General features: G+C 40.3%; 1 protein-coding gene across 1 annotated transcript in view; it reads left to right on the top strand.

Annotated features, from left to right (window-relative positions):
- LOC124367354 (fringe glycosyltransferase) overlaps nt 1–21511 on the top strand; it is a 130406-nt gene that overhangs the window by 40322 nt on the left and 68573 nt on the right. The gene's annotated exons all lie outside the window — the stretch shown is intronic.

Raw genomic sequence — 21511 nt, 5'->3', positions numbered from 1 at the left:
GGAATGAGGGGTAATGGAGGGGATAATTTCAAGACTAGCAACACTAGAAGAGAAGAATCTCGAAGATCAGAGTTTAAAAGGAGGAATTGGTTTAAAATCAGTACGTGTTTACCGAATTAAAAAGCCATCGACTAAATTGCTTGTTGTTTGTTACTGCTACATGTCATTGGGCCAGTTGGAGTTGTCTATCTGTCAATCAGCAGCTCGTGTTGATAGATCATCTGACAGCACTAGTTGACCTTGTTACAGCTCGCCGACACTGCGGTCATTGTTTGTAACAGCCGCAGTGGTAGGTACTGTGGTCGTACATATTCAAGTATCTGCATTGAATCAGCAGCCAGCCGTTCGCCGTTACGGCTCAAATCTATAATGCTGTCTGAATGAAGGTCGACCGTATAAATCGCGTGGCTTTCACGTTTTACAAGGGAACATGGCTGGTTTCCCATCTGGGGGAACTGGGGAAGATTTATTTGGGAGCTATGTCTGCCCTTCATAAAAAATTCCAAAATAGGCATTTTTAATGGTTTTCAATACTTTTTGTTTTGTTTTTGTTCCATGATTAACAAAGTCGGTCTAGTTTTCATTTAAAATTGACAACCGTGCGCAAATACGAGATTAATTCTTTGTTTAAAGTTTGTTTTTGACGATGGAAGGTTCAAAAGGATATAATAGAACGTTTCGGATTGCAATCTATCCTCTTCGTCAGGTGGGTAAGGTAATACAAACAAAAATAAAGAACAGAAAGAAGGGAAAGAAAAGGGTTCAGACAACGCTTGGACTGGACTCCAAGCAGCTTTTGGGTATGTTTGCACTCTCACCCACCTGACGAAAAGGATAGATTCCAATACTCGAAACGTTGTGATAACTTTTGTAACATATAATAGCGATTCGCGAATTTCCGAAATCCTGTTGCAAGATTAAATTATTCCGACTTTTGTTTATTATGAATTTCTTCAGCAATGACGTGAGTAGAAACTAGTTTCAGTTGCCTGAGTGAAAGCTACAAATGGAGCCCCAAATGGCGCGGTCTCAAGACAAACCACGAAAATAATTAACGTACCCAAGCAGTGCCGAGGCGGCGGTAATTAAAAGTGACAAATGGAGGTTGGCCTCCTGCAGGATGACAAAGCGCTGTTAAACACAGAGAGACTGCGCGCGCAACTGTGTGATTAAGACAGGTGAATACGGCACGGCCGGACAGGACAGGGTCGGTGTAGCGCCGTGACTGGTGACGTAGCGCGCTACAGCGCAGTTCCCGGCTTGTAATGGCCACTTGTCCCGATAAGTTAGGCGACCGGTCGTTGCCAAGTGGTATCGCATCGTCATCAATCGGAATACAATCGTTATTGCGGCCGTAGCCGGTTCACTCCTGGCCCGCGTTGTCTCTTCATCGGGATCGCCTTCCTTCCCGGAATGGGATAGGTTCAGGTCTTCTCGGACCAGTTTCTGTGGGAAACGCAGACACAGTGTTACTGTAACAATGGATGTGTGTACGTGCCTCCAAATTGATTCATTAGGTTGTCCACGTGAAAAAGACATCAGTTTGTGGTTTTCGAAACGTCGCGAGTTTTTTTCTTGTAACACACCTATTGTCGTTGAAAAACAATTTATACCTAAATTTGTTTTAGATTTGAAGAGTCTATTTCTGTTTCGTTTTTCTTGTATTTTGGTTTAATGGTTCGATCTATCTACTGGTGTATCAATATTGTTTGGATAGTTAAGCGTGAATGTATGGCCACAGTATTTTGGCACAGCCTGTACAGGTGTTGGGAATGTTTTCCTTCCTAATCTGATACTAGATTTCAGGAAGATTATGTACTATCCAAATTTCTCGTTACTTACTGTGTGTTATCTGTTTTGAAAACACAAAGAATAATTAGCATTATGTGAAACAAAGAGGAGTACAATTGACACAAAAACGTTTCCCAAATCAGGTTGAGGCACCACCTAAGCGTATCACACTTTGCAAACTGTAAGAAGCACTAGAGTGTAAAAGTAATTCAGGAATTATAGCCACCGCTTGTTCTATTTAGTAGTAAAACTTACTAATGCTCAGTTCCCATATTGTCAGTTTAGCCAAAACAATGTTTACCCTTTTATTAAAATACACTGCAGTACAAACGTTCACAAAATGTACTCCACAATACTAAATAGATGCAATTGCGAGGTGTAACTGGATGTAAAAAAGTATATACTCCTACGGTAGGTAAACAAAACGTATCTTGAAGTCAGAAAACGTATAGCCAAACAATTTACTTTCATTTCAGACGAATGGTGACTAACACGGCCATTTTTAACGTATGAAAGTGTAATTAAATTGTAGTTAATAACATGAAAAGTCCTTTGAAAATGTAAAATCCTTAAAGCTCGTATAGAACAAACCATTTGAAATTGAGGAATAACTTAAATCGTTCGTGTGCAATCAACAATCAACAATATACATTCCATATCAAACGTTATTTTATTACATTTTTACATTCATCCCACATCAAGGCCTCAATTCACTGCCAATTATACCCACTTCCAGCGCTGGAGTCAGTTTCCTCATTGTGTAGTCTTCCAGTTATGCCAGAAACTCATCAAAACTGTGAAACACGTTTGACGCCACCCGTTTGAAATAAGTTTTTAACTCCTTGGGAGTTAAGGCATTTTTAATCGAGTTTGGCAATCTGTTAACGAAATTAACATGTGCCTGTGAAGACAGTGTGGTTCATAAACCACCGTTCTGTGCATCCCTTACGGTAAATATCTCTTGCCTCTGGTTTCCTGTATGTATATGCCTCGTCCTCTGGTTAAGGCATAATTAAAGTTAAGTAAAGTTGTCTTATTTTACCAGAAGAAATTAGTGCTAAGAAGCCCTCTCTAACACTTAACCTGGGGACCAACGGCTGAAAGGTGACTCACGAACCACCACCAACTGCTGGACAGGCGGGCTGCTTGTAAGGACAGGGTCGCTCAGCGGCCACCCATCCAAGCAGCAGCCACGCTCGACGTTACTGTACTCGCTACACTACGCCATTGGCGTACATTTAGAATAACAAAAAATCAAGATGTACAGACATGAAAAAATCGACAGATGCCGATATTGAACAGTATACTGCACGCCTCTTGAAGTTCAAATTAGCGATAGTGCGAATTGGTTTTTTTAAATTGAAAACTCATAAATTGGTTGTTTGCATGGGTTCCCACGATACAATTCCGTGTAAGTATGTTTGAACACCCAAGTGTAGTAAATTTAACAGATTTACTTATCGTTTGGTATGTCGTTTGAAATTTAGGACACCCCTAAAAAGAGAGACAGAGCGTCAAAAAGTTTGAGATAATATCATACGCTTTGTGTTTATTCTTAGTGTGTTGTGATGTTGGTGATTGATCTGAAGAAAACTAAAGAAGCGTTCCACGCACGTGTCTATGATGTAGTTTCCTTATAGCTGACGTCCTGAGTATGTAGGCGCCGTGCAGAGTCTCGGAAGAGCGCTGCTGACGCCTCTGACTCAGCATTGTCGGAAACGTGACCTTGATCGAACTAATTGTGCTCATCCAGATCGCGCCATGACACGAGCACAACAATCTAGCAGTGACAACAACATTTTCATTGCGGTACTATAGATATCGAGTAGTATACTTTTAGATGTAGCAGTTATTTAAACACTACTCGTCATGATTCCTTGTCATTTCTGTTATTGATAAAGCAGTACCGTTCTCAAGTGGTTATTTTACTTTTTGGTATCAAAAAGTTAAAGTTGAAAATAAAAATCCCCTTTTTGTTTTTAGATTTTTTTTCTGAACAAATATACTTTTTTTGTACATTGTCGTTTAAACACTAACAAACTATGTTCTTTACAAAATAAACTATAAAGCGTTTGGGTGTGTGTAATATCTTTAGTAAGGTAAGTCTCCTATACTCTACGATCAAACATGAGTGTAAAAGTGTATTAAGTTTAAACTCAACGACGAGCGTCGTTTCGGTAAAACTGACTCATAAAGTTAAATAAATAATCAGTATAAAATTACAGAAACAATCATTACAATATATAATATAGTGTTTCTGATGTCGAGACGAAAGAGTTCATTTTGAGCTTTTTCGTCGTCGATTTTTTTAAATCTCTTCAGCCGAACATGACTTCAGATTCCAGGAGTCAAGTCTGCGACAGCGTCCGATTTCAGATGGCAGCGCTAAGAGAAAGCTGAACTGGAACTAAACTCAACATTCACATTGAATCAATCCTCCCTACTATAGCTATGTTATATGCAACTAAAATCTAGTATAATATTTGTAAAGTGTAAAATGTGTGTTAATAGTTGTTTATATCAGACAACTAGCTGCAGCCACGTTCTACAAACGCCAGCTCGTTGTTGTGTACGCGATTATCTGGAAACTGTGTTATCCGACGTTTGGTTTATCCGAATGGGTTGGCTCCGCTCAAGTTGGGATAATCGCATGGCGGACAATGTACCCAGACGCTTGAGTGATGCGGGACGGACACGTGACTCCGGGCCTGGGCGAGAGGCGCATAGTGGCACGCACCCGCCCGCTAACAGGCGGAACCCATGTAGTCGGCTCCCATGGGTGCCGGTCGGGGTTCCCACACGTGCCCGGGCCCGAGCCATTCAGTCAGTGGCTGGGAAACGAAAGTGTCCCTCCATTACACTCGACCGCGTAATGTGACGGTAAACGTCCTTCCTTCGGCGACCAGAGGTGACTGCGGGCAGTACTCACCACGTGTACAGGTTGTTCAAAAGTTGTTTTAGTGAAGATCCACAATTGTTGGCTGAGCGTTAGCGAAGCCTGCCACTCCTCGGTCTGTGACTCCAGGCCACCAGATGTTTCTGTGGGCAATAATCACTACGTGTAGAGGGTGATCAAAAATTCTTTTTTAGAGAATATACTCAATTTTTGGCTGAGCGTCAGCGAAGCCGGTCACTCGAAGAGTTGGACAGTAAACGTCCTTCCATCAACCTGCGACTCCAGACCATCAGAGGTTCCTGCGGGCAATAATCGCCACGTGTAAAGGGTGTTCAAAAATTCTCTTTTAGTAAAGATCCACCATTTTTGGTTGAGCGTTAGCGAAGCCTGTGGCTCGAGGAGATGGAACATTTTTATTTCTACCTGTTTAGTTATAGATGTGGAGTTATAGTTATAGGACCTAATGTGGTTAGGAAGATAAATACTCAATATCAATGTTATCAATAAATGTTTATAATGAGACATAATGAAAGCTATTGTAAATCAATCTCTGTTTTAAATCGAGTTCAACGGCCTGTACAGTAGTTACTTACTTGTTCCTAAACACTAATTGCGAGTATTTAAACATACAAGCCCATTAACTACGATCTGAGGTATTTAAGAGAGCCACCTATTTGATGCGAGCGAAGATGAGGTGAATCGCGGCGTGTAATAAGGTTAACGACGAGGTTAAAAGGGTGCTTCGGCCGACAATAAAGCAGCAATAACAGTTAGCAGTGTGACTATAAACGCAGAGGTGTAGCGGTCGCTTATCGCGGCCGGGGAAAGCGCATGCGTAATAAACTAATCGGGCCTTCTCATTAGCGACTTTGATCCGTCGTAAAACTATAATACGCCATCAGCATTAGAGGCGAAACGTATTAGAAACATAAAAGTGAGGAATTTACGGCGCGGTTAGACCCTTACAACGATTAAAAGCCGTATTAATTGACGAGCGAAACACGGACGGCGCCGTAAAGGTGTATCGTGTTCCCTACACAAATACGACACGGTTTACGACAGGCCGTGTTCCCTAATGACCGAGAGCCTCCGTCACGCATGTCGTGTAATTGGGAGAACACCCGCTGAGGAGAAATGGTATCGAGAATTGGGAGTCCCACAAGGTTCGGTATTGGCACCAATTTTTTTAAATAAAAGCGGTGCACGTGTTGATGGTTTTAGTAGAGGCAATATTGGACAACTGAATCTGGAAACTGGAAATGATTCGATACATTCGATGTGAATTCGACGTATAATCGATTTTTATTTGGATATGTTTTCTAACTCCAGATATTTTCCTTCAAGACAGCTTCCCAAAGGCAAAAAAGAATTTGAAGAAATATTTTTTAATCACTTAATTTATAGGCATTTAAATGGGTCTACAAATTAAATAAATAAATAAATAATTAATTAAATAAATAGTTTTCTCGGTGTTTGATAACTAATAAACAGATTATCAAGACTGCGATGCTTACAGTATTATAACAGAAAATCTGTTTTAATAATTATGTGTAACTTAAAAGAATTACAATTTTTATTAATTAGGAAATAAATTAACGTGTTTTTTAATATTATTATCTATCGAAATTTTATTTTTACATTAAAACATGTCGCAGCTAGTAGTTGTATTTCATATTATACGTTCTTTACACATTTCATTCTCTTATATTCAGCTACTTTCAGTGGACCTGCTTCTAAGATTTTCCAAACACTATTTTAAATGCCCACAATCAACAAATTTTACATTTTCATGACTTCTGGAAATGTATCGTAAAGAGCTGTGTCTAACAAATTAAAACAAATAACATAAATCTGTTTCACCACCTTGGGTCAATAAAATGCAGATGAATAGAGCCTTACTGTTCATGTAGCTGTTCATGTAGGGATTTATCAAGAAGAAGCCGACATTTTATCTTCTTCTGATACTTTTTAATTTTTTACTGAGCATACCTTCACAAAATACATATTTTAAATATATAATGATAAATTATTTGTAGTTATTCAGCGTTTATGGTACTTTTGATGCCTTAAATTGAATTGTATGAATATCCTTAAACATCGACTATGACCCTCTAAATTTATCGACCTAACCTCTCAGTTTGTAGTTATTTTACACTTCTATTAGAGCTAAAGACCGTTAGCTTCAACAGTTCGCAAGCTCATTTATTACTCCTTAATTTAAGAAGAGGACCTTAAAGAACCATTCTTGGACCTTGAACGTATCTATTAGAGAGCGCTTTAATTATGCCACAACAGGAATGACAATTGTAAAGTTTAAAGGTTCGTCACCGCTATATGCAATTTCCTAATTCTCCAACCGCCTTCGTTACTCTTATTAGTCATCCAATTCTACCGGAGATCTAATTAAACACACGGAACTGATTATTACATTGTGGCAGAAAATGATTGATTTGTGATTGCACAGGCCTGCCTGTCATTAGTCGCAGGTTCTCTGGTGTCGCGGCTAATGGACCGAGAGTGTTCAGAGGAGCCTCGGTTTTACGACGATCTTTGATGACTCGGACGCCTCTGCGACGTTCATCTAATTAGACCCGTGGTTAATGAGGCGAGCGAGCGGCCCTGCCCACTCTCGCGCCGCGCCGGAAGCTGCCCACGATACTTTCAAAATCAATAACAACAGTGGGCCGATCTACGCGCCTTGAGGGACACCTGTGAAATCCTAGATCCGCCAGCGTCTCGTTCTTGCAGTGAATGCTATGGTTGGATTCATGAAATTCCTTTTGATGTCGCCTTCACGATGATCAAGAAGTGGGTAAATTGTACACTAAAAATCTAGTAATTTTTAACCCCAAAGAATTTGTGACGTTTCATAATTTTTAATAAAATATTTTTGTTACACAGTAAATAAATATTAAACAAAAAGGTTTGTTGATAATTTTAGAACTCTAAAAGGCTGTCGAGATCTCCATTCCAAAATCGCTAATTTGGTTAAAAAAAACTTTATTCAGTATCTGTTTACAGTTTTTTTAGTAATGAAAAGAGATTTAATACATAATAAATTCTTTGTTTTCTCAATTTGCAAAGTACTTTAGCATTTCCTTAAATACAATCGTCAATACATAAATAAATAAGACTTTTGACATAAAAAAGTTAGATAGTTAAAATGTCCTTCCCAAGTCTGGCCAAAAAGTAAAGGCAAAACTCTAAATACATAACAAACTAAAAATTATTTTAAATACACAGGATAAAAAAATAATTAAAAATTACTTAACAATTATTGATTTTTTCAATTATTATATTCTTAAATAGAAAAAAAGCAAATAAGAAAATTTAGGGCCTCCAAGGCACTTTGCCTAATAGGATGTTCCTAAAAACTGAAAGGATTTCGAGGTTAGGATTTTGATTAAAACTCTGTAGGTTTTATTAATGTCGAAAGTGAGAATATTTTCAAGAAAGAAGTCAGATTTCGAAGAACTCCTTAAGATCCAAACACTTGGATGGCTCTCGGATAGACTACGTGTGGTCTGGTCCCATCAGTCAGAAGAGAGGTCGACCCCAGTGAACCCCGTTATTGCTCGGTGCACGGCTAACAAGCGCCGCGAGTACGGTGTTGGCCACCACCTCGCTCCAGCAGGAAGTCGCCGGTAATAGCCCTAATGAGTGCTGGAATCGGCGGAGAAATCGGCCATTGTGGCGAGTGATGCAACGGAAGCTGTAACTGCTACATGGTATCCAGCCCCGCGCTATTCTCACGTCTCACGTCGGACAACGGCCTCTGTACCCGTTATCTGGAGCTGGAGCTGGAGAAACTGGACGTGAGAACGGAAAACATACGGAAAATGTGAGATTCACTTGGTATGTTGGCCATGTCAGAATCCTTGCTCAATGGCAAGATGTTATAAAATCTCTAAGGAAAGTCAGTATTGAGTCTCAAACTTGGTTCTCCGGACATGTTTAGATCGCCAGAAGAGGTCAGAATGCTTCGGTCGACAATAACCTAATGAAGCGGACCCAATTTTGAAAGTTGATGCTACCGTAGTGTCCTCATGGCACATTTGAAATTGTTGTATCTCTAATCTAGCACTATTTTAATGCTGAATTTTTGAAAATGACTAGAAATCACAAAGGTTTTCAGATAAGGATGCCAAAAATGTTGGATTACCTGTTCAATGCAAAACCCCCATATGCTGTCAGTGTATGGATTGCAACTATTTCCTGAAAATACTCTTCGATTTGGATTCAAGCCAAACACATACAGGCATTTATGTTTAGTAATCGAATAGAAAGTGCTTTGATTAGCCTACTATTGAGTCAGTTCACCTACAGAGCTTGTACAGATCGACGTATTTAAAAAGAGTAACCACTAATTCATCGTTTAGGTGGAATTGATCAGACTTTCAATCCCAATTCCTACAACACCGAGTGATGTACTGTATTAATTTGAAGTCTGCCATGAGTAGGTCCTAATAATGCTGCGCAGCATAATTAAGGTTTCATTATTATTACGATTTATCTTAACACATTCAGCGCCATGCACTAACGTTGTGGGCCATGTGTATCATTTATGATACACAAAGCTGTTTAGGCAGGGACCGAGTTAAAATTTTCATTTTTGCCGTCAGGGGCCAAGTGCGATTTAAGATCAATAGTGCTTTTAGAAACACAGTACTATAATTCTTTTTGAAATCAGACGAACAGTATTGGCAGTACGTTAATTTTTCATGTCTGTGCAAAAATGATACACGTGGCCCAGACTGTGACAATCAACTAAATTTTGTTGGTAGGGGCCATGTGTATCATTTTTGCACACTTGATAATTTTTGTATTACCTTCAATTACAGCCAGAGAGGATGTGAGTAGTGAAGATAGTGAATATGAAAAACTACTAAAAAAGAAAAACTACAGAAAAAGAAAGAATGCTGTTAAAGGGGCAACTGAAAAAAAAAGAAAAATTCAAGTAAGAAGTATGAAGAAACAAAGTTGACCACAACAATAAAAAAGAAAATTTACATGACATAAAAAAATAACAGGAAAGTTACTGAGAACGAAACTGAACAAGACAAAGATGAAATAGACAAAAACTGGTGACACTAGTGAGGAAGAAAATAAAGAGGAAGAGAATTATTTTGAAAAAGATGAAGATAATGGCGATGATGATTTTGATGAAGATGACAAAGAAGAAAATTATCAAGAGTCTCAAACAGAAGGAAAGGGAAAAAACAAAGAGAAAAAAGGAAGAGGACTGCAAGGGAGCATGAATATAAATTGACAGTTTCTGGAACAGAAAGGGACATCAAATGGGAAGATTGGCAAGGAAGACAAAAAACATTCGCTTTTACTGGGCGGGCAGGAATAAATCCAGAAGTTAGTGCACAATTAGCAAATAAAAATCCAGTTGATTTTTGTATTTTCTTGACGATGAAATAATCAATTTGATGGTTGACCAAACGAATCTTTATGCTATGCAAACTATTGTAAATGAAAGTGATGTTTTACCTCAATCAAGACTCCATGACTGGGAGCCGACAGACGCCGTAGAAATGAAGAAATTTATAGGTCTTCTTGGCTGGATGGGCTTAGTCAAATTTCAAAATTTACATTACAAAATTTCAAAAAAGACAGTAAAACAAGTTTACAGGGTATGTGATGTGACACTTGCGAAGGAAATCCCTACATGTGCCGTACGTGTTTCAACAACAAACACTAGTTTTCTAATTCACGAAAACTTACAGTTTTTATTTTAGCAGCTCAACTAATGATCTTTTATTGTATAGACGGTACCCATTTTATATTCATTTTATATTTTACCAGTTGTATATAGACATTTGTATAATAGAACATGTTTAGAAATAGAGTGTATGTACTTCATTAGAAACCTGTGATCTAAACAGTAATCTAACGTCCTGGGCCGGAACTGGCCGGGTTCTGTGGTAGGCCTGGGCCGTGAGATTCAGTCTATAGTGTTAAAAGCATTGTAGAAGAGCTCAGTTTTTATACATATGGCTCAAACTAGAAACTGACGTATGTATCAGAAATGATACACGCGGCCCACTTGGTAACATGGGGTGTGTATCATTTTTGATACACATGGCCCTGACCGTTAATATATGGAAAAACCTAATGGCCCGTGCTAAATGGATTGTGTCATATGCCCTAGCGCTGAATGTGTTAAGAATGTAATGGAACAATTTATTGCTCACAAGACATATCGTTCTCGGTTAACAGTGAGTATGAGCTTAAGAAACGAAGTCTGCCCTTCGCAGGTCAATTTTTTAATAAGACCTTATGGAGGAATTTATTCTGAAGTGTAAAGATTGCAGTATAGAAAAATGTATTACAGACCCAAAAGGAGCGTTTTGTGATTAATATTTTTGCAGAAATGGTTTTTCGGAGGCGTAAATCGAATTACAGTGCCCACCTTGTTGAGTGGTACTAAAAGATTTTGAAGATAATTGCACAGTGATAGACTTTTCTCACTAGTTCATTTTTAAGGAGATCACACTAAAAATCTCAAGACCGAAAAAAAGTCTTCGGAAATTTGTTCCAAGCATATTTTAGCTCAGTGAGACGATGCCCAGACGAAGAGAGTGCTGCAGAAGCGGGCCAAGTTCCTCGGTGCTCCGGTAGAAAGTGGATCTGCCGCACGGTCACGCCTCGCTATAACCATCGTGAGTGACCCGGTCCGGCCCGACATATTGCATCGCTGCCGCTGCCGCTAGTTCTGGGGGCCATTTGTTACGGAGTGCTGATAGGCGACCACTGCGCCGCGCTGCTGCGCAGGCCTTGGCAGGTGCGTCACCGAGATGTGGACCACGCGGGAGGCTCGTTACAAGGTGAAAGCTCCCTGGAAATTGATTGCCCGGATTGTAATTTTCTCGGACCCAATCCCTTGTAAATGTTAAGTGCACTATGTATCAAGCCCTGCTCCTTGTCCAGCGATAAATGGCTGAACGTCGAAATAGATTAGAAGGTGGACAAATATGATAAGTCCAGTTTTTGCTGTCGTCAAACTAGAAATCGGCTACGGTGCGCAAAAAGCCTTAATCAGATCAAATGCTTTTATGACTAGAACATAACTTTCAGATCCGACTTTTTTATTTGGAGTTGGCTTGCCATTACAAAAAATGTTGCAACCAGATGTCTCGTCAAAGATAGTAATCCAATCACTGATTCAATTTTATGAGTCGGTGATGGAAATCGTCAAGCCTTTTTAATGAAATACATCCCCAGATCGTAACGATATTAGTGGCAGAACAGAAGCTCGATCTTGCACGGTTCGATTTTTAATGCGACGATGTTCGTAATGTGGCTTTTTGTCCGGTTATTATCTCCATCGCTGCGACCGGTTATGAAAGACCACGCACCAGTTTTCGACTGCACCGTTTTACGTTTTTTTGCCAATCGGCAATTTCGATCGAGTCAGCGCTCCATCTCTGCATCTCGACAGGCCGCCTTTTATGGTCGCTTTCGGTCCGTCCGCGGAACGGCGGAATGGAACGGGTTACGAATTTTAATCCCGTCCCGGTCGACAGATCGAGCTAGTAGTAATCTGGCCGCCCGGCCCATTAATTAGCTCGGGTTGATTAATACAGGGCGTATGTGGGGCTCAGCGCCTCGGCGGTAAATAACGTAATTACCGTAATCTGGGGTGAGTAAGAGCCGGTCGGGTGACGCGGCGATGTGACCGGTATGCAGATGATACCGTCTCGGCCGGCCTCCGGTAATAAAAGTGTACTGGCCGGTCGTTCCCGATAATGGATGTCAATTGTTATAAGCCTCGATTTATTGGCCGCTTTTAGGCCGTTGGGCGCGCAAGGGTCGACTTGTTGAAGCATTTACTTTTGATCAACCGTCTGACTAACCGAGTTATCGTAGCACTCGGTGATTTCAGTGCCTTTATCCTGTTGTTTGATTCTTGGCTGAGCGGTAGCGAAGCGCATCACTCAGAGGAGCTGGGAAATTGTCATTTCTGTCCGTCTGTCCTCACGATAACAACTGAGTTTTTAGACTTTTAGTTTTTCACGAAGCTTCATTTCTATTTAGGCAACACTGGATTCTATGATGGTCCCACTCCTTAGGATTTGGCTGACCTGTAGCAAATTTTACACCGATCTCTGTGTAATCATGATGGCAACGAGAAAATAGCTGGATAAATAAATGTGTGAATAAACTCAATACAACCGCTTTAGAACATGTGACATCAAATCAAATCAAATCTTTAATTGCTCGTCACAATTACACATTGTATGGCAAACGTCAGAATTAATTATAAATTTAAAACTCGCATACCACATTACCACCACGTCCAAACTTACATAATTTTCATGCATTCCAGTCTCATTCATCCATCGCCAATCTCAACCCACTTCCAGCGCTGGAGTCAGTCATCGAATTGGGCAGTCTCCCAGTTAAACGCCAGAAACTCGTCAACGTTGTAGAATGCATTTGACACCAGGAAGCGCTTAAGACGAGCTTTTGACGCCTTGGGCGTTTGGGCGTTTGTAATAGAATTTGGCAAACTGTTGATGAAATGAACACCTGCCTGCGAAGGCAAATGCTCATAAACCACCGTTCTGTGTCTTCCAGTACGGTAATTATCTCTGCCTCTAGTCTCATACCCGTGTATGTCACGTCCCCTGGTTAGGGCACATTTAGACAAACAGAACCAAGATGTTTCTAAAATGTAGAGACTGGGCAAAGTCAACAGTTGCAAAGTTTTGAATACTGCCCTGCACGACTCTCTGAAATTCAACTTTGCGATGATACGAATTGCTTTTTTTTGCAATTTGAACACCCTCAGGAAATTATTGCCTGTACAGGCCCCCCACAACACCAATCCATAGGAAAGGTGAGAGTGAATTAGCCCATAATATGCCGCAATCAATACCTGACTGGGGTAGTACCGGGCCAAGGACCTCAAAACATATATTCCTGAGGACAGTTTGGCGCACACATGGTCAATGTGATTATTCCATGTCAACCATGACATATTAGTAATGTAAGCTAACTTCCCCAATACATGCATCATCATTGGTGTGTAGACTTTTATTATTTAACATTGCTATAAAAACTAACTTAATGAACAGAAATGCCAATCCATCATATGGCAAGATGTCTTTAGAAATATTTTAGTCGTAGCCTTTAAATTCTCCATGAACCTTCATTTATACCTAGACAAGAGTTCTATGATGGTACACGCCCAACTATGGTATTTGGCTGAGCGTCATCGAAGCATATCACTCAGTATAGGCTGACACAATATTATTTGTCTGTCCGGAGGATGTAACATTTCTTTTCTGAACATCTCGAACGTGAAATGAACTGTAGACTTTTGCGTGCAACTTCAGCGAGCTTGTTGCGCGACACGATGTGTGGCGACTCCTACCTCGACTATTGTTACGTTAATTGTCTTCCATTGAGTGATTTAGATGAATCTGAGACAAATTATTGGAGTTATATTTTCTCAGCAAAGCCCGGTGGGATATAAATTTTATTTTCTCATCAAAGCCTGATGGAATTGAAATTTATTTTCTCATCAATGCTCGGTGGAATTGGAATTTTTTTCTCATCAATGCTCGGTGGAATTGGAATTTTATTTTCTCATCAGTGCTCGGTGGAATTGAAATTTATTTTCTCATCAATGCTCGGTGGAATTGGAATTTTATTTTCTCATCAATGCTCGGTTGAATTGGAATTTTCATTTTCGCATCAATGCTCGGTGGAATTGGAATTTTATTTTCTCATCAATGCTCGGTTGAATTGGAATTTCATTTTCGCATCAATGCTCGGTGGAATTGGAATTTTATTTTCTCATCAATACTCGGTGGAATTGGAATTTTATTTTCTCATCAATGCTCGGTGGAATTGGAATTTTATTTTCTCATCAATGCTCGGTGGAATTGGAATTTTATTTTCTCATCAATGCTCGGTGGAATTGGAATTTTATTTTCTCATCAATGCTCGGTTGAATTGGAATTTCATTTTCGCATCAATGCTCGGTGGAATTGGAATTTTATTTTCTCATCAATGCTCGGTTGAATTGGAATTTCATTTTCGCATCAATGCTCGGTGGAATTGGAATTTTATTTTCTCATCAATACTCGGTGGAATTGGAATTTTATTTTCTCATCAATGCTCGGTGGAATTGGAATTTCATTTTCTCATCAATGCTCGGTGGAATTGGAATTTTATTTTCTCATCAATACTCGGTGGAATTGAAATTTTAGTTTCTCATCAAAGCCCGGTGGATGTTAAATCTGTTATTTTAAAGTGGTTATCCCGTATGCTCTTTCATGTATCCGTTTCAATGAAATATTGACAAAGATGAAGGTTGGACACTTAGAGCCTTTCTTTCAGCAAAGATTCTTGAAGAGGTTCTGGACGTGTCTGACACGGACACCTCCCACTCCCCCTCCAGCACCTCGTTAACGCCGAGGCTGTTCTAGCCTTCATCCTCCCGTCCTGGTGCGACCCGGTATCTTGTTATTTGTCTGACCTGTCACTCCGTCACTCCTGTCCGACCTCCAATCGTTGCCGATGACGAGGCTATCTATCGTTGGCTTCTTCTATTTTGTTGGCTCGTTTTTCTGGTCGCCTCTTGATTCTCTTCTACACGCATGGCTTGCTATAAGACTGGACTTGCTAGCAAACTTTACCGACTGTCGCATTTGAAACTCCCTCTCTGACCTGAATCAACCCATCAGGAGACAAGCTTTCAACTAATATTCTGATAAAAAGGCTTTCAGGAGGTTTTAAAATTAAAACGTCCCGTCTACAAAAACAATACTAGTGTTACAAAAACCTAATCATATTTAGATGTTGAATTAAGCTCCAGTTCACCTTTCTTTTATTTCAGCGTCTGGTATCTGACGCTGTCTCAGATTTTACTCCTGGAATCTAGAGTCATGTTCGTCTGAAGCAATCCAAAGAAAGTCCAGGAGGTTCCAGGAGTCAAGTCTGAGACAGCGTCAGATAGCAGACGCTGCAATAAAAGAAAGCTGAACTGGAGCTAAACTCAACATTCACATTGAATCAACCCGTCCTACCATTGCTGTGTATACATTTGTTCATATAAAGGTAAAGATAAATCATGTTTTATTTTATCAGACAAATTTGTGCTAAGAAGCCTCTCTTTTATAAAATGTACAATTTTCTAGAGCTTAGCTGCCTACATCATCAATCAGCTGATCTAATCTTAATGGAACTCATTACCGGTTCTGAATAAAGGTCATTACGTGACGGGTGGGGATAGAATAATTTAATACCTGGTATCATTAAAAAGTGATCAAATAAAGAAATCCAATACTGAAGAAATAAAAAGATCGGAGGTTTTCAGTACTTTTATTATTTATGAAGTACAGCCCAGAGATAAAGTAAAGTAAAGATGTATACCTTACCAGGCAAAGCTAGGGATAAGAAGCCCTCTCTAACACTTAACCTGGGGACTAACGGCTTAAAGGTGACTTCCGAACCACCATCAACGGCCGGGCAGGCGGGCTGCTTGCAAGGACAGGATCGCTCAGCCGTCACCCATCCAAGCAGCAGCCACGCTCGACGTTGCTTGACTCAGTTATCTCGCGATAACCGCCGTTACACTGCGTCATTGATAATAAGGCTGCAATGAGCAGTGGATCGATTCCTTTACACTGTATTACTAAATAAACCTTTTCGCACGATATTGTACTAGTAAGTAAACCGTCTTAATCGCGAAAAACGAAAATTGTGTAATTATTGTTTTCTTTTACGCTCTAAATTATAAAGTCGAAAGTCCAGTAGGGATTGCGTCACGCCCCACACAAATTACAGAGATCGTTACGTCCGACGCGACGGTGTGGCTGGGCGGCGAGAATCGATGGAATAAACAACTGGTAGAGATGTGTAATCGTAGATGAAATTGAGTAGATAACGATGATTGATCCCCCCTCCTTAATTACTAGGGGGCAGCGTCAGTAGTCGTGAAGTGGGGCAGCTCATGGTGAGTGGGGGGGGGGGTTAATTGAAATATCTTCAAAGGAACTAAATGTAAAAGGCACAACTCATTGTGTCTCGGCGATTTGATGGAGGCAAATTTCTAAGATATTACGCCATATATGGATATTATGGGGAGATTATTGCTTTTCTCGTCCAGATGCTATTTAAATTTCTTATAAGTCTCTTAAGCTAGGATAATTGAACACCTTTCTTGAGAAAAGTTTACCTAGTTATGAAAAATACAGATTGCGCCAAACTAGATTTAAGAAACTTTTTAAATTCTCCAGGAAATAGTCATCTTCTCCATGTGCTGCCGCGGTCTGGTCTTTTTGGACATCCTTCTTCTTGTCCTCTTTCTATTTGGTTCCTAGCCTTGCTCTGTCAGCTTCCCAAATTCGCCGCTTATTGATGATGGGTTTTAGGCATTCACTTTGCCCAAGACGTTCACTTAACTTACTGATGCTTCATTGAAACACAATATAGAATCGTTAACGCCAAATTATTGAGTTGTTAGGCTCATAAAATCAGTTGTTGGCAAATTTCCAGACGTAATTATTCCACTTTCATTAGGATTTTCTGTTTAGCCATATTAAAATTTTTAGAAGCTCCTCGTTCAATATATGGATCTTATAGCTTCCATAATAGTGAATAATAATAGTGGACACGCAATAAAACTATATTTATATTGCGTGTTTATAGTGGTGAACAGGTATGGTACTTATTCTATATTAAATTTTAATGAGGTAAATAAATGAAAAATAGTAAATAAATAAATTTACAGTAAAACTGTATATTTTTTAACTAAAAAAGTGTGTAGAATGTAAAATTAAATTTAAAATAAACTTTTTTAGCCAACAAATGAACTTTCCCCCGTTAGTTTTGTAACGATCATACGTTCGCAATCTTCTCCAATCTGTGCACCAAATGGACAACAGTTATATTATTTTTAAATTTTGGTCATAAGTCCCACGATATGGAGTGACAACTAAGTCTGACCTGCTTCAAATTCAATTCAAGGTAGAAAGGTACTAAAGATAGCAAACATTTCTAGCAGATCTTAAAAACCTCCCAAAAATAGCTACTTTGTCATAACTTATATATACCTTTCTATTATGATATGGATTTTCTACGGATGCAGTCGTCCAAATATGACAGGAAGGATTGCGTTTTACCGACCCATGAAAAATTATAAAAACTGTATCCCACTGGTCATGTTCTCTACCACGATAGCTGTGAGCCAGAGGAACTGCTGGAGTCCAGGCGCTCCAGCACCAGGCTCCAGTAGCCGCCAGCAGCCATTCTATTTGTCTGTGGCTCACTAACTCGATATAAGGTCGTGATTACGGGGCAGACTGTGTTGTGTTGTGGTTTACTAATATACTGACCACGGGAATCTCGCCTTGAACCTACAGTGTCCGTGTCTCCCCCTACACAGTGTTGACTCCCTCACAGGCGACTCTCTCAAATACCCTGTTTTAGTGTAGAATATATGCGTCAACCTTAGTCTTGATGCAGTCGTTGAACGATTGGTGTCTTATGATATCCTTAAAAGAGAACGATTCGAATTCTTAAATCAATTTAAATCTATGGAGTGGGATTCTTTGTGTAATTTGTTTAAGATTGAATAACCATTAGAAAAGATTCGATTGTTGGTAATATCTTGTTTCTTCTTAGATGTAGCTACACATAATTTTAAAATTGTTTTGGGTTCGTTCGTTTTCAAGTGCAGTTTTAATATTTATTATTCCATTATTTATGTTATTTTATGTGATATTTAAATTACTTAAGGAAAATATGGGACACTGTATGAACACGTTTCTTAAAAAGAACTCAAATCTTTGAAAATATTTATTGGTTGGCTAGTATACATGAATGTAATACAACTTATAATCTCTTCCGGCGGAAACTGTAATAGACAGAGACGGCATGTGTGGATGTCGTGTCAAACTATCGAACGGCAGATGCATAAGTCGAGGAGAGATGGTGTAACCAATTTCGCACCTTGGAAGATAGAGATAACCTCTTCACGGTGACCTCCTCTTGGGAACCAAGAAGATGATCTGTTGTGATGATGTAGACACGATCGATTGGAAAAATCCACTCCACAATCGTGGGGCTAGTGGATCTTCGCGATCTTGGATGGAATGGATCCAAGGAGATGATCTTTTATGATGACGTGTACAAAGACATTCGTGGGTCGCGTGGATCTGCGCGATCTTGGATGGAATGGATCCAAGGAGATGATCTTTTATGATGAGTGTACAAAGACATTCGTGGGTCGCGTGGATTCCCGATTTTGGATGGAATGGATCCAAGGAGATGATCTTTTATGATGACGTGTACAAAGACATTCGTGGGTCGCGTGGATCTTCGCGATCTTGGATGGAAATGGATCCAAGGAGATGATCTTTTATGATGAGTGTACAAAGACATTCGTGGGTCGCGTGGATTCCCGATTTTGGATGGAATGGAAAATCACATACTCCTCTTCTCGAATCGTAGACATTCATCTCAGGTAGACTGTGTAGATAGATAACTTTCGATTAAAACACAATTAGATCGGAGCAATTCATTGTGGTTGTATGCGAGAGTTTATACAATTCGGAATCCAAAGGTCACGCGGACTTAGGTCAAAGGCTAATTATTATTGTTCTGGTCTCCCGCAGCTAAATCCGAATCCAATTAAACGTGTTCTTAGGGTGATCTCTGCACGTCTAACTGACCAGAGACACTGTGAGCGGTGCCAGCGCGGGGTGTCTGAGCCGATATCTGAGCGGATGCCGCCAATGAGAGCGGGTTAACAACGTCAATAAGCGGCTTCCTGGGCGCCTGCCTCTACATGCGGCTAGAGGCTTATCGCGAGCAGGCTGCCTGATAACAGAGTGGGGTGGCTCTCTCCAGGCAACCGATAGGGTTTTGGGGACCCTGTTGGGTTTGTGCCTCAGGTGATGCCAAGAGCTGTTCTTAAATGGCCTAAAATATTGCAATTTTCCGGTCTGATTGTAGTCCCCTTTCAAGATATTAAAAAAGACGGCCAAACAAGTAGCCTACTGTGAAAATTAAGATTATTGTTAAAAAAATTGCTGTCCCATTCAGAAACTCCAATTATTATTAGTTTCATCACTAAAACATCAGACAAATATATCCCATATCTGTAAACTGTTTTTTCTATATTTCCTTCCTTGTACAGGATAACAGGATTTCGGACATTTGCCATCTTTATGGTTACAAAAGTTATAATACAACGTTTCCAGGATTGGGAATCTATCTTCTTCGTCAGGTGGGGGAGGTATTAGAACATACAAAAATAAAGAAGAAAAGAAGGGAAAGCAAATGGTTCAAACATACCCAAAAGCTGGTTGAAGTCAAGTTCGGGCGTTGCCACTGCAGCACGGATGAAAGTGAGAGGATGCTGTTGTGAAGTCTGATTGTGTTTCTCGTACTCGTGACTTGTGCTCGGGACTTGCATTCTCTAATACTAATACCTCCCTCACCTGACGAAGAGGATAGATTCCAATCCTCGAAACGTTGTGTTATAACTTTTGTAACATATAACGATGGTAAATGTCCGAAATTCTGTTGTCGACAGAATTGTTGTTATTTATAACTATGGATTTGCAAACCATTATTATTAGCCCTAAAAGATTTTCATTTTCCACTTCTAGTAAATAATGAACATGTTTTTTGCTTGGACCGGTGTGGTTGGATTTCAAATGTTATCAAAGTTTTAGTCGATCTACAAAGTTGAATGATACACCTAGCAAGTGCAATATTATCGCCAATCCTGTAATGTAGTCCAATGTTTTAAACAGAGCTCGAATCAATAGCATTCCATCTTCCCTATGCCAATTTTCGAGTGAACCTCAAAATCCAATATGCGAGTGGATGACCAGTCTCAGCCCGGCAGTCAGCGGACTGTGCGGTCCCCGAAGCGGTCATCTCCGTCATTACTGGCGAGTCGCCCGCGGCCCAGGTCGTATACCGCGGCACTAATCGAGTAAGCGGCCCCGTTTATTAGAACATGCAACCGGCCCTTACCATTCTACCATCATAGCTTCCGGCAGCCCCGGCCTCCGTAATTGGATCAGTTCAGCAAATTGCTTACCTGGCATATAAACCGCGCTAATTAGTGAGTTTGCCTAAGTGATCTTACCTCCGCACTCCGTCCCTTACCATTCTACCATCATAGCTTCCGGCAGCCCCGGCCTCCGTAATTGGATCAGTTCAGCAAATTGCTTACCTGATATAAAAACCGCGCTAATTATTGAGTTTGCCTAAGTGATCTTACCTCCGCACTCCGGCCCTTACCATTCTACCTTAGGCACGCCTCCGTAATTGGATCAGTTCAGCAAATTGCTTACCTGGCATATAAACCGCGCTAATTAGTGAGTTTGCCTAAGTGATCTTACCTCCGCACTCCGTCCCTTACCATTCTACCATCATAGCTTCCGGCAGCCCCGGCCTCCGTAATTGGATCAGTTCAGCAAATTGCTTACCTGGCATATAAACCGCGCTAATTAGTGAGTTTGCCTAAGTGATCTTACCTCCGCCACTCCGGCCCTTACCATTCTACCATCATAGCTTCCGGCAGCCCCGGCCTCCGTAATTGGATCAGTTCAGCAAATTGCTTACCTGGCATATAAACCGCGCTAATTAGTGAGTTTGCCTAAGTGATCTTACCTCCGCCACTCCGTCCCTTACCATTCTACCATCATAGCTTCCGGCAGCCCCGGCCTCCGTAATTGGATCAGTTCAGCAAATTGCTTACCTGGCATATAAACCGCGCTAATTAGTGAGTTTGCCTAAGTGATCTTACCTCCGCACTCCGTCCCTTACCATTCTACCATCATAGCT

The sequence above is a fragment of the Homalodisca vitripennis genome, chromosome 8 (genome assembly GCF_021130785.1).
Source record: "Homalodisca vitripennis isolate AUS2020 chromosome 8, UT_GWSS_2.1, whole genome shotgun sequence".
Lineage (NCBI taxonomy): Eukaryota > Metazoa > Arthropoda > Insecta > Hemiptera > Cicadellidae > Homalodisca > Homalodisca vitripennis.
The sequence above is the reverse complement of the archived record's forward strand: the minus strand, read 5'-3'. Positions and strand labels throughout refer to the sequence as shown.